Genomic DNA, 15,134 nt, shown 5'->3' with positions numbered 1-15,134 from the left:
ATCTGACAGCTCAGAACAATGTGTGGTAGCTTTTTCTTCAGGGAATCTAACTTCATAAACTCACACTGAATTATATAATTGGGTTTTTCTGCCTTTAATTTCTATGAAAAGATTTTAATCCTTAATTCATGAAGGAAATAGTTGTGGTTGTTAATGAATATTTCATAAAGTGATTAAAATGGTTAATCCTGCTCTCAATTAATTTTAAGTAATTCTTATAACACATGTAAATAATAGGTAATTACAGTGTTTTATTACATGTCCCTATATGACTTAAATCATTACAATTTTATTTATGATAAGATACATTTCTTGGGGCTCTGAATCAATTTTTAAGCAGAAATTCATATTTACTTCATTTGGGCTTGCAGTAATTCTGAGGAGAGTTTGAAGGAGGGAATTCTAAAGGACCTTCAAAGAAGAAAAATGGGTTCTAAGAATGTCAAGACTTACACATCTAATTACCATAGTTCTAGGGTTGGTTTTTGTTTTTGTTTTGTTTTGTTTATTACTCCTACTTGAACCTGCTCTGGTGAGCTTCTGCACACCCACTCTAATGGAGAAAGCTATCATGTGTGGAATTAGACACAAGCAAACTATTTTATTTGTTTCTTTCTTGACTCAAACTTTACTTCATTATGTTTGACTACTACTGAGGGGGAAAAGGAATTTAAATCTGGAGACAATTTAGAATGGAAAGTTCGCTGAGTCAAAAAAGCTAAGAGAGGGGCCAAAACTTTCTAGCTATGTAATCTTGGGCAAATTACTTTATCTGCCTGAATTACCTATAATATTTTGAAGATAATACCTTGGAAGACATTTTGAGAACTTGTTAAAACACATATTAGAGCCATTTTGTAAAAACATTGTGTTAATTACCCCCAACTGACTAAATCAATAGGTAATTATGAGAAAGTTACTTCACCATTTTCATTTCTCTAGAAGTTGGCTTCCTAATGTCAAAAGACGAAATTGAAACCATCTAATTGAAACAAATTTATTTTTCTAATGGCCTATTTATTTGTTGATATTCCTTTAATTTTCGATTTATGGACAATTTCTCTCAAGCTTGGTTTGTGCAGGATTTGTAGAGATAGAAAATTATGTGTGCCCCAAAGGTGTTCTAAATGTCATGGTAAGTTCTGGATACATATTCTTACACCATGGGTTTTATTACATCTCAAATATCCATTACTTCCCGAAAAATGCTCTTGTCAGTGGTTTTCTTTTCTTTTCTTTTTGTTGTTGTTCTTTTGTTTTGTTTTCTGTACCATACCCTGCAGCACTCAGGGTTTACTCCTGGCTCTGTGCTCAGAAATCATGGTAGGCTCGAGGGACTATATGGGATGTGGGGATTGAACCTGGGTCCATTCATGTCAGCCTTGTGCAAAGCAAATACCCTACCACTGTGCTATCACTCCGGCCCCAGAAAGGAAGGTGGCAACAAAGGTGGATGAATCCATTAAAGACATTTGTTGTTTTTTTTTTTGTTTTTTTGTTTTGGTTTGGGGGCCACATCTAGCAGTCTTCAGGGGATACTCCTGGCTCTGTGCTCAGAAATCTTTCCTGGCAGGCTCGTGGGACATTATGAGATACTGGGGTTTGAACCCTGGTCTATCCTGGGTTGGCAATGCACAAGGCAAACTCACTACTGCTCTGCTATTGCTCTGGCTCCTACGATTTTCTTCAGGCGGTACTATATCCACTATAGGTAGCCAAGTGAAGTATGTTTTCTCTTCCAAAATTGTTTCCTGAGAACTAATTTGAATGTTTGACACAGAAGGTTTATTTATGACACCAGTTTTCTTTGTTCAGTGTCTTTTTCCTTTTGTGTTGATTAGAGTAAGCATTGACATTAGTACTCTATTCTACTGAGTTCCTTTCAATAAAAGCATGTGTGTCCTTTCCATTTACTTTGTCTATTATTTCTAAGAATTATATGTGTAGAGGTTCAGTTCCAGCATTGCTTGACTGCATTTATGTCTTTTTATGTAAGGTTTCCAAACCAAGAGAATCGTGTATTTATTTCTGGGTCGATTAAATGCCCAAGTAATTAACATTAGCCATTTTGCCACTAACAAACCATGGAAATCACGATGTTTTTTGTGATGTGTAATCATTTCAACATCAACCTCCAATTGCACAAGTCCATCTCATCACCTGAATGACAACACAATGAGACAGGTGCCAAGATTATATGATCAGGCAGCCAATTGATTCTCCCATTGTTGAGCAACGTACAGACTCTGGCCAACCAATAATACTTTATTTGGAGCCTTTTGAAGCTGAGCAACAGAAACTCCTGAAATGTGAAAAATGGTGGTAAAGGACTGAAAACATACTTAACCTCCACCCAGTGAACATGAATACCTTTTTAGAAGTTGCATTTCAGATAGATCATAACGTCATCCGAAAGCAGGATCTGACATTGCATCTTCCCTCTCTATGTGCACATGCATTCCTTTCTAAAAAGCTGCAACTAATTACAAAGCAGTTTTGATGCCGTTTTTGCTTTCCTTAAATATGGAGTGAATTCACCCCATAAACTAATGAACCAAAGTGGAGCCAAATAGAGACCAGCTGGTTGAAAGACTCGGTAATTTTATCCACATGATTGACTTTATGATCCTTTTACTGAAGTAAGTAGTCTTTATTCTTGCAATCAGCACCAATGACAATTTGGGAGGGGTGGGGAATTATGAAAACCTGGAGAAAGAAGAGGTGCGGTCTGTTTGATGTGCAGTCAGTCACACATGCTTCTACACACTTCTCTGGTCCTGGAGGTGCCGGTTTCTGGGCCTCTCTTTATCCCAGTGAGGCACAGTGACTAGTTGCCACAGAGACTTAATAAGCAGCCAATGACCAACAATCATTATAGACGCTCTATTAACAGCATCTAGCTGTGTGGCTTTAACCATACAAGTTGTTTTTTTGTCACCTTTTGAGAAAGTTACTTTGGGGTATTAGACCACACTCAGGCCTAATTATATATTTTTGCCTAAAGTAGAGTTTCTAAATTTCTTTAGAAATGTGCCATGGCTTTGACACAAGAGCATATATATGAACATAAAGCTAAAAACAAACACAATTTATGTATAAATCAATGAAACTTTTGCTGACCAGTAGATAACTAAAATATGATTAAAAGAAGATCCTAAGTTATCAAGAATTTTCCTAGAAACATGTTTTTAAACAAAAAAATTAATTTGTTAAACAGGATTCTAGCAGTACAGAAATAAAGTATATCACTGGTAAATACAAAATCTTCTCTTAAGACCTATGAAATTCCTAACAAAAATGTTAAATTATAAAATGACTTAATGAGGCTGTCAGTGAAGAGCTAAAATATGTGACACTCCTTTAGTTGAGAAAATCCCCAGGCTTACCATTTCCAGACACTGGAATGTATTCACTCACGGAGGAGAGAGACTGTTGTTCCAAACTCTGGTCAAAAAAACAGATTGTACTTAAATATCATAGATCAAGACATTGGAACTAAGTAGAAGTCTAGTAACCATCTGGTCAGGCGCAAAACAAAACTCAGTATCTTCATTCTTGACCTTCTTTCTTTCCACCTTCCACCTATTTATCAGCAAGTTCAGTCTGCTCTATCTTGGGAGCTAAGTTCCTCGCACTGCTGTGCCCTCAGCTTCTAAGACCAGCCTCTCTACCATCATTACTGCCAAAGATCTGATGCAGGGGTCAGTGAACTCCACCTCACAATGTCACTTACCATCTCTTTTCCTACATTCTTCAAGCTAAGAACAATTTTTTTATATTTTAAATGCTTTATAAAAGAATAAATATTTCATAATTTGTGAAATGACATAAAACGTTCAAATTCTACTATCAGTAATATTTGATTGGAAAACCCCATTACTCTTTAGAATTACTTATGGCTGCGTTTGCTTTATAATGGCAGACTCATTAAGATGGAGATCACATGGGCCACAAAGCCTAAAACCTTTTCTACTTGGTTCTTCTTTATTACCTGGCCTTTGACTAGAAAAGTTTGCTGACCTTGCTTTTTCTGCCACAGATACTAATTCAAATGATAACCCGTAATCCTGTTAGAATAAATCGAATACTGTCCTTTCTTGCTTAAAGCCCTTAAACCCCTTGAGTGCTGAGCTATCCAATATGGCAGCCACCAACTGCATGTGTCTGTTGAACACTTGAAATGTATGTTTAATATTATTTAATTTCCATTAACAAAAAAATCATACTGGTAATTGATTTCCTGTGAGACTATGTCCAGAATACTCTAGGTTTTTGAATCTACTGTTTCAATTATAAATTTTATACAACCTCAAAGTAGATTAATTAATAAAGAATGGCATATAAATTGAGATGTGCTAGAAATGTAAAATACACAAGAATTTCAAAGACTTATTCCTAAAAGGGAATGTATAAGAGTTCACTGGCTACAGGTTAAACTGATAATTGTTGTATTCATTCTATTAAATAAAACATTACCCAATCAAGCTTATCTAATCCTATTACTTTTTAAAACGTGGATTTCTATTCAATTTAAGTACATATATGTCTTGCGTTTTTATTGGACAATATTTCTTTAGGGTTTATATGATAAGAGTAAATTTAGATCCTTGTATTAACAGAAATTTCCATGCTCCCTGTTCTTCTCTTCTGTACCTTCTTATTATTCTCTTCTTATCACTGGCATTGCAACAGATTGTCAAAGGAAACAAATTTTTATTTTGCCATAGAGAATTTCTTTGCACCAACTGTGTTTTTTTGGGGGGAAACTGCTGCCCTATATGTTGACTAATTTTCTTCAGACACTTCTAGCTTGAATGCTGGCTTTAAAGACACCTTCCCTAATCAGTCCCAGTGACTCTCTATCATCCCCTCTACAGCCTTCATATCACAACAATTGTCTGTCAGTATCTGGATTTTTCTTCTGAATTGACACTTGGGGATAAAGACCATACATGTCCATTTCCTGTACACCAAGAGCAGGAATCTTGTCCGTTGTGTTCACAATTTACCCACCACTTTAAACAGTTCCCCATGTTTAATAAACATTTCAAATGAGGCTTTATTTTCCGATTAAAAACTAGGATGCAGTGTACCTAAGAGACTTAATGACAGACTCAGATGGAAACTCAGTCTCCTTCCAGTGTGACAGAGTAGCATTTCCCAGTGTCTGACGGTCAGAACATAGAGACCTTCTTGTTTAGTCGTGTGACACTTTGTCTGGAAGCCAGCTTCAAAAGCATAAGGTCACATAAGTCAACCATTTCGTTTACCCACAGGCAAGGAAAACCTTCTCTCTAGCTCCATCAGCCCTCCTGAGTGCCTGGCTAGATTGTTAGCAGCTTTTGGGATTACTTTTTAGATAACTTCTTTCCTCTGGGCTTGAAGATAATCACCAAAATTAAAGTAGAAAATCAATGGCATTTAGCCCCTTTCTCTCTCTCACCAACATGATAGTCACAAAACAGAAAGAACTAGGTCATAAGGATGGAAAAGAGACCAATTAAATAGTATAAAATACCAGCATGACCGCTACCAGGGAGGATAAGCAGAAAAATAAACAATAGGGGTCAGGATGCCTCTTTATTTTTTTTTGAAATCATTAATATTCAAACTTGGCTCAGATTCCTGAAAACGAAGCAACAGCCCAAACTATGACATTCATAGAAAGTGTGAGGGAGGGAATAATATACTTCTCTTTTCTTTGATCATTGATCCAAATAAGATATTTCTGAGAGAGACACGAATGCTTTAATTAAAGTAAAATGTAAAGAGAAAGAAACAGGAGCAGGTATCTGCCTTGTAGTTTTGCTTACAAGCAAATATACTGTGGTGGGTAGACTGTACTCAAAAGTCACAGATAGCAATCTCAATAAGTGGGCTGAAAATAGCACAGTGGGTAGGGCCTTTGCCTTGCTTGTGGTCAAATTCAGGCAAATTCAGAAACGAGAGAGTAGGCTTGACTTCTGAATAGGGCTGATCAAGATCAGAAGATTGTGGTTGAGTCCAGAGAGATAGTTTAGGGTAAGGTACATGCCTTGCATGTGTCCAACCCTAGGGCTGGTCGTTGGTTTCATTCCTCACATATCACCAGAGAGGTCCTCACATTGAACCACTGCCCAAGCTGGCCAAGCATTTGCTTCGAGAGGCCACACAAATTAAAATAACTATGTGAACAAATAAATTATAACTAAATGAAGGCTTCATGTATGTCAAAGAGAATATTTGACGGAAATAGTGAGAAAACTTTAAGTCAATCAAAGGTGTTGGGATTTTGTTCCATCAATAGCATTGGACTACTAGAAATTTTATAACTTAACTAGAATCTTGTCATCTATGCATTAAGATACATATTTAGGAGAATGCTGAAGATTTTACTGAGCAGTATATGTTAGACCAGGTTTCTAAACACTTTATGCTTATGTAGCATTTGGTTCCCACAATAACCCAATAAAAGAAGTAGAAACTTAGTTAATTATATATTACAGATAAAATCAAGGAGATTTGATAACTCTTACTGTACATTGAGAGAAACAAAAGATGCAAATAGATTAAGTAACTTTCCCACCACCATACTACTAATGTGTGATGGATCCGGGATTCAAATTCCAACCATTTACCTTCAGAGCTCTTCAAAACAACTGACATGATAATAACAGGGCTATGGGACTCTTAAACTCAGGCAGAGCTTCTGCTACCTCAAGGAGCTTTTGTACAAATTCAAAATGATGCAACCTCTGAATGATTTCAATGAAGATGGCACGTGGGTGGTATAGTATCTATGTGTTACTTTTATAAGGGGACCTTTCTGGTGGGCAGACACATAGCCTTCTGCCTCATTCACTGGCTTAATTCTTGAAAGGACAAGGATGGATTTAGTCTCACTTTGTTCTCATCACATAAGACTTTAGTACATTTTACACTCACTTGACTTGCTAAATAAAATATATAAAATCTTCATGGCCCTAAAATATTATTAAAGTCAGTTCTACACTACAAAACCATGTGTGAAAGGTCAAAGGGATGAAATATTAATTGTATATTGTATTCATTATCTGTGCATTTAAAGTGTGAAACAGTAAACAGTGAAGTTTCCTAGTTAGATTGGTATCAGAACGGAAGCAAAGAAATTCGCCAACTCCTAAGATACAGAATACAAATCTTTTATGAAGACAAACTCAAAGAAACTCATAAAAGTCTTTTCAAAGGTGTTAATCACAGAAAAATTATATTTTATGTAGATGCCAATTAATTTTCTCTTAGTTAAACTATTAATAATGATAATTAGGGAGAGAGGATTGAGTTGGAAACATTTATGGAGCATACAATATCAGTCTAAGGCAAAATTTGCCTCTAATGAACTGTTCCAAACCATCCACTGGCCATGCTTGAATGATATTCAGCAAAGCAGTGTTTGTTTACTTAACCAAAGTAGATTTTCCATGGAGGTACTGAGTAATGTTTTTTTTTTTTTCCAAAAACGAGCATTTGATCAAAAAAAAATCGGAAATTTCTGGACTGTAGAGATGAATTTATTTAGATAGGCCTGGTTCATCTTTGTAATCCTGCTGCAATTTATGAGCTCACACTAATAAATGCCCCAACACTAATAAAAATACATGAAAATTGCCTACCTTCAAGGTTCAATATTACTGTTGACCAATTTCTCTCTAAATCTATTGTCTATTACTTTTCATTTTACTGATAACATTTACTGTTGCACTTTACATTATTTTTTATTTTAATCAAAGTGGATTACAAATCTTTTACAGTAATATTTTAGGTACATAGTGATAATGAATCAGGGGCGTTCCCACCACCAATATTGCCCTCCCTCCATCCCTGTTCCCAGCATGCATCTCATATCCCCCTCTTTTATCCCCCAGGCTGCTAGTTTAGGTGGTCCTCTCGGTGTCTAGTATGTTGTGAATTAGGTATCGATTCTGTTGGCATTGGCTTTGGATTTGGTGCTTACGTTTGAACCTTTTATTATTTCTACTTAATGTTCATATGACTGTTGGGTCTTGGTACCCTCCATTATTTTCCCCTCCATTAGTCTAGTACTTTTATGCCAACATCTTGGATATCCCTTCTACAACACTCAAAACTACCCAAATCTCCTAAACATGTAATTTTGATAGACTTCAAATACCACTGAACAGTCCCCTTAGTTTTTTTCCCACCTATTTCAAAATAGAGTTTTATTCTCTCATACGTCAACATTAACTTATAAATCTAGTTGATGAAATTAAAATCTTTACTTTATAATCTTTGGTTTTATGTGATGCCTTTCTTCTAGGTCCTCAACGTTTCTTTCTATCTAAAAGTTTCTGCCCTCTTATCTTTGAACAAATATCAGTACCTAGATTTCAACTGCACTTAAATCAAAAGCTGGCTAACAGGAACAATACAGTGCATCTCAAACAATTCCTTCTTTATATTAGTTTGCAAAAAATCTACAGTTTCATATTCATTCCATTCATAATCTATAATGTTACATAGTCATCAGTTATATTCATAGTAAGTAGCAAGACAGGATCATCATTTGCAACATGAGCTAATCCTAGCAAGTTTCCGATCTAGGTATTTGGCATATTTGATTCCAGAAGATAAAAGGTTGTTATATTACAGATTTTTCTTACCAAGATGTCAGAAAATTTTGATGTTTTCTCCAAAAAATAATATATTCTGGTATAGATCATTCAATATGTTAAACAAGCACTATTTATTAAATTTGAGAGATCATGAAAACTCAGTCAAATTTCAACTTTATCTGACTTTGTCATTCCCCCTGAGTTACCTGAAACACCTTCAGTCAGAAAAAATGTCAGCTATTTGTAATCACTGCTGACTTGAACTTTTTTCAACTAATATTGACTTGGGTAAGAATATTAATTGACTAATCTTCTGAATGCCTCTCTCTCTTTCTCTCTCTCTTTCTCTCTCTCTGTCTCTCTCTCTGTCTCTCTCTCTCTCTCTCTCTCTCTGTCTCTCTCTGGCCTTCTGTCTTTACTCACTTTCTCACTATACAGCTAATAACAAAATGAGAGCTTGGTGATCTTAGAAACTGATTTTTCACTTGCCAAAATAGACAGTCTTACATTAATAAATTTTATAAAATTTATTTTGAAAGTTGATTAAATGAAACAATATTTCTAAAATTAAATTCAGGGGCCTGCAGAGTAAGTACAGTGGATAGGGCACTTGCCTATTTGGGTTCAGTCCTCAGTATCACATATGGTCCTCTACGCCTAGCAGGAGTAATCCCAGAGCACAGTCAAAAGTAAACCCTGAGCACTACAGAGTGTGGCCCCAAAATCAAAATACCAATAACAATAATGACCAAATTAAATTTAAATTCATTTTTGACAAATTAATTAACCCTTATCTACTATGTGGAGTAGATATTTCCAAAAGCTCTTCAGAAATAGAACATGCTTATCCTATGATACTGTTGCAAAGGAATGAGGTAATGAGTTAAATAAAGAGACATACACAGAAACTTTCAACACTGAATATCTTTGGGGTAATAATGTTCACGTTATTGGAAGAGCGAGGAATGAAGATGAACACTAGTACTTTCATTCTCAGCTAAACCACAATTATCTCATATCTCATCTGACAGAAATTAATTGGCAAAGTCATATCTGGAAATATGTTTAATACCTATAAGCCTACCTCAATCTGCATAAAATAACATGGATTTACTACTTTGTAGGATTACGGGTCAGAAGCCAAAAATTAGATGTATTGTTATAAAATCTACACTGGGTGATCTGGGGTACAATTCATTCCTCACAGGATAATCCGTTTGTCTTTTTTAGCTTAGAAGCTGCCTACAGTTCTTAATTTTCATTTCTCCATCCTCAAAACCAGCAGTGATGAACTGAGTTTTGTTAATATCACATCACTCTGAAATCCCCTCTTTGTTCCTTCATCCTATTTTGACGATGTTTTCAGCATATTACGCCCATTGAGATACTCTGAAACTCTCCTAACTCTTTTAAAAGGCTGTAGAGAAAGGACAGCAGGAAGGGTGCTTACTTTGCTCATACGCAACTCAGGTTTGATCCACAGCACCTCATAAAGTTCCCTGTACCCTGTCAGTTGTAATCCCTGAGAGCAGAGCTATGTGTAAGCCCTAAGCAGCACATTAATAACCATAACTCTACTTGCAGACATAGTTTCATTCATATATCTCATAGCTACAGGTTATGAGAATTAGTACATGGACATCTTTGGAAGCTTTTATTCTGCCTGCCTTACCTCCTGAGGCTTAGGCATATCTTATATTTATATGTTCTTCGAGATAAAAATCTTCTATATTTCACCCCAAAGGTGAGGTGAACTGTATTTGTGTCATAATTATTTTCATTCTGAATTTTAGTACCAGTATCAAAAATATTATAAAAATATATAAAATATATATAAAAATACCGAAAGTAGCTTTATGGTATCAGAGTCAAATAAGCTTTTACTCTTCAAGTATCCATTGATGTTGCATATACTGGAAAAATGATGACTATTGTGCCTCATATGATACCTATGCTATGATTTAAGTATATGAAGAAACAGAATGGAAAAATTATTTAACAACTGGTTTCTTTTGTCATTTGGTTGGTTGGTTGGTTGGTTAGATTTTGCACCACGCTCTGCAGTGCTCCTGGGCCATGCCTGCCTCTGTGCTAAGGAATCACTTTTGGAAGAGCATAAGATATTACACAGAGAATATGAATCAAACCTGTGCCAGAAAGGCAAGTATTTTGCCTGCTGTGTTATCTCTCCAGCACAAGCACCTCTCTTCTTTTCTAAGTTCAAAGGCAATCTTTATGATAATCCTCTCGGGAAGGATCACTCGACAAACATTTTCTATTAAAGGTAAATTTTATTTTGCATTAGCAAGAGTCTCCAGTTTTTATTTCATTAGTAACAACCATCTTCAGAACCCTACATATAGTTGTGAGTGGTAGTTACAAAATAATGTGAATATATTTAAAGAAGTTGAACTACATGTTTAAAAATGGTAAAAATGGCAAATTATGTTTTGTACTTTTTATATCTCAATTAAAATTTAAAAACATATTGCTCTGTAATTAAAATGTTAAAGGTAAATATTTAAAAAAACATATATCTTTGGCTAGGGTTGGGAAATATATATATATATATATATATATATATATATATATATATATATCTTTGTTCAATTGATCAGCCCAAGTAATTTATGGCCAAGATACTGCAAAAACTTCTACTGTATTAGAGGCTGTACAAGTCAAAGGTCTATTTAGTAAAGACTAATAAGAGAACACAAAATTTCTTATTATATAACAACCAGATAATCACATGAAAAAAAATCATATGCTCCTTCATGTGATAAAGTTGCCCAAGCATACAGCAAATCTTTCAAGATCACATATTTATAAGGGAAATATAGAAGTTTAATCATTAAACATTAATACTAACACTCAAAATTCACCACAATAATTTGCTGCTAAAAATAAGGGAATCAAAATGCTGAAAATAGAGAATAGTTTTGAAGCTTAAGCCACAAGATCCACCTGTTTCATCTTTGTTTCCATTAATAAGGTAGAATTCCCTAATGCTGATTTTTCACAGACCACAAACCATCTCAGTGTTCTTCCTTTATTTCTATAGCAGTCATTTATAGTGCTTCAAAACTTTTCTACTCTCTAAGACTAATTCACATTCCAGACTCATTTATGTTCTCGCATAGTTAGCAGAGTATGACTCTTTTGGTACACTCAATCACACTAAACATAAACGTATATTCACACTTCTTTACATACTAACTTTCTTCAGCTCTTGCCTTCAGACAAAAATAAAAGAAAAGTTGGGTCCTGTCACGAAGCAAGACATTCAAGTGCTCTGTTACAATTAATTACTTCTTAGAAGATTCTAAATGAGACAACTCGAGGTCCTTTCACTTTTCAATAAATAAATAATTCCATGTGTATGATCTCAGTTAAAATCTACATATGAACTTTTAATTGTTTTGTTTGGATTAGTATTCCCCTGAAAAAATAGAGAGAACTACAGTAATATTTGTTTGGAAGACTTTTGATATGTGTAATGACTCGCTAAAAGTTTCCCGCCCACAAATCTGATGATTTGTGCCCTGGTTAATTCTGCCATTCATACAAACTAACTGGATTGTTGATTTCACTGAGATATTAGATTTACTACCATGTCCTCATTAGGGACTTTGAATATGTTCAAACAGTGTTGAGTTGAGTAAGTGCTGATGGCTCATTGTGGCTACAGCTTCTGTATGATGAGAGCAGATGCCGCTAATCTTCCAGATCACAGGACAAGGAAAGATACTCCCCAAATATTTCAAGTAACCACAAATTGTATTCACTCCATGTTCTTCATATTGCACTTCATCATAAAACAGAAAAGAAATATTTTGGTAGAAATATTTCATTTCCATGTTGTCCTCCTATTTGGAAAAATATGATTTGTCATTGTTAGATGTAGTTGTGACCCTACAACAGGGAGATGCCAATTGTTTTATATGGGAACTCATATCAAAACATATTTTGATAAAGCTCAGAGAATTGACTACTCTTTAAATAAGAGACATAATGTACTCAAGTTAAAAGAGAATGTAATCTGTGGGTCATTTTGCTCTGGAATAGAACAGCGAAAATGGCTCTTAGCGGAGTAATTAATCAAAAGGGAAAGCTCCTTTCTCTCCTCAAAGCCCTGTCGTGATGCTATGCCTGACTGGTTGGAAAGCTGGACACAACACTTCTCACATGTTCACAAGAAGAATGATGCTCAAGGATTGGTGATGGTTACACAAACTGAGAAGGAGCAGATAGAGACCCTGAAAACAAAATGCACCCCAACCCAAGAAAAGGTCTAATTCAAATGTCCTCCTGGAAAATATAAAATATAGTTGAATCTTAAATTAATGTATACGCAACTTAAAGAGCAATCTCTACTGTCCCCCAAGAACTTGGTTTCAGTGACAATTTCGGTATGAATTTTAATATTCTTTCCAGTAGACTGTTCCCTGATGGAATTTAAATCATTAAAAGCTAACAGATTCAGCATCATTAGCCTTCATCCTCTGGCAGCATTTTTCATTGCATATATGTTTATTTTCTGAAATCAATAGAATATACCCATAGCATTCTTATTTTCTTTTTCTTTAAAAAGATGAATTCCTTTTTTTCACACATAAATTACAAACTGATCTTAGACCTTGCAGCTATTAGGAAACTACACAACAACAAATCAAATTGTTCACAGAAAACAAGGTGAAAGAATATTTTTAACTCTGCCTTTAGTATTTTCTTGGCCAAATTAATCAATAAGAAATATCCCTAATCATGCCTAGCTACAGAAAAAGAATTATCAGGTAAAGAAATGAAGTACACAATAACTTCAACAATGTACAGAACTCGCCATTTTTGATTTAAGATTTTTCACAAACATATTTTATCATGAATATCTAAAACATTAGTCCCTTTTATTACGTTAGAAATGTACTCATTTTCATAATCCACAGGAAATTCCTAGCCTTTCTTAGCACGTTGACCTAAATACAATCCTTGCCATTACTATAACTTCAAAAACAAACTCTAAAAACTTCACATGTAAGCATCCTTGGTAGGAAATCAGAAAATACTTTTTTTTAAAAAGCCTAAACATATATACATTGAAAATGTATTGTAAATTATCTCAATATTTCTAAAAACAACTGGAAATTGAGCTCTTCTAAGATCCAGCAATACCATTACTAGGGATTTACCCTAGGAACACAAAAACACAATCTCTGCATTCCTATGTTCATTGCAGCACTATGTACAATAGCCAGAATCTGGAAACAACCGAAGTGCCCTACAAAAGATGAGTGGCTAAAGAAACTGTGGTACATCTTGAGGAAAGAAAGTGGTATGCAATTGAATACTATGCAGCAGATTAGAATAAATGAATTCATAAAATTTGCCTATACATGGATGGACATGGAAACTATTATGCTGAATGAAATGAGCCAAAGGGAGAGGGATAAACATATAATAATCTCTTTCATCTGTGGGATATAAGAAAAATAAAAGACAAGATAGTAATAGTATCCAGAGACTATAGAGATGAGACCCAGGAGGACCACCCCATGATAAATAGAGTGGTAAGCGCAGTCAGCGCATTAACTTCACTGGCAACTACTATGACAATGATAGTGATTGAGAGATAGAAGCCAAATTCCTGTCCCAGAGACAGGCAGGGGTATGGGAGGGAGTAAAATGGGAACATAGGTGGAGGGAAAGTTGCACTGGTGAAGGGTAGTGTACATTCAATGACTGAAGTCCAACCACAGACATTTCTGTAACCATGTTGCTTAAATAAAAAAATTATTAAAGTAAAATAAAAAAACTATATTGTAAATTGTAAATCTACAGAAAATTAATAACTAAAATAGGTGTCCTTTATAACAGGCAATTTTTAAATTGAGAAAATCAAAATATATGGTATGACTTAGAAAGAAATAATATATCCTACTATATGGTGCACACATTTCAAAAATATATATCTCAAGAGAATTTATAAAATCTAATATTTATTTTTTCTTATAATACATTTGGACCTCTTTCTTCACAAAAGAAGCCTCCCATATTTTCAGACTAAAAGGCCAGAAGATCTCGTTGTTTCAATTATGTCTAACCACAGAAAATATAAACAGTAAGTAACTAATTTGTAAGTGTTTATATACTCAAAAGACAAAAAGACAAAACAATTGGAATGAGAATTGTACTTCTAAGCAATGGAAAGTTAAAGATTAAGTAGAGTTTAGAATCTGTGACTCCGTCTTCAAAATCACGAAGCGGTACCACAGTGAGTTTTCTGATGATTTCATGCCTTTGTAGGAAATGAAAGTCCCTCTAGAAACAGAGCCAAACTCACATCACTGTTCCTTTTTATAGCCTTCATTCAATAAACTGCTAAGTGGCCGAATTCCAGCCTTACCTCAGTGATTCCACACATCTAGCTGCCAGTCAGAATTATCTGAGAGGCAATTAAACATGTATAAATGCTACCCTGGGAAGAGTTATTATTCCATGTAATTGGAGGAAGGCCCAGGATTATGGATTTCAATACTTCCCAAATAA

This window comes from Suncus etruscus, chromosome 16, assembly GCF_024139225.1.
Source record: "Suncus etruscus isolate mSunEtr1 chromosome 16, mSunEtr1.pri.cur, whole genome shotgun sequence".
Lineage (NCBI taxonomy): Eukaryota > Metazoa > Chordata > Mammalia > Eulipotyphla > Soricidae > Suncus > Suncus etruscus.
The sequence above is the reverse complement of the archived record's forward strand: the minus strand, read 5'-3'. Positions refer to the sequence as shown.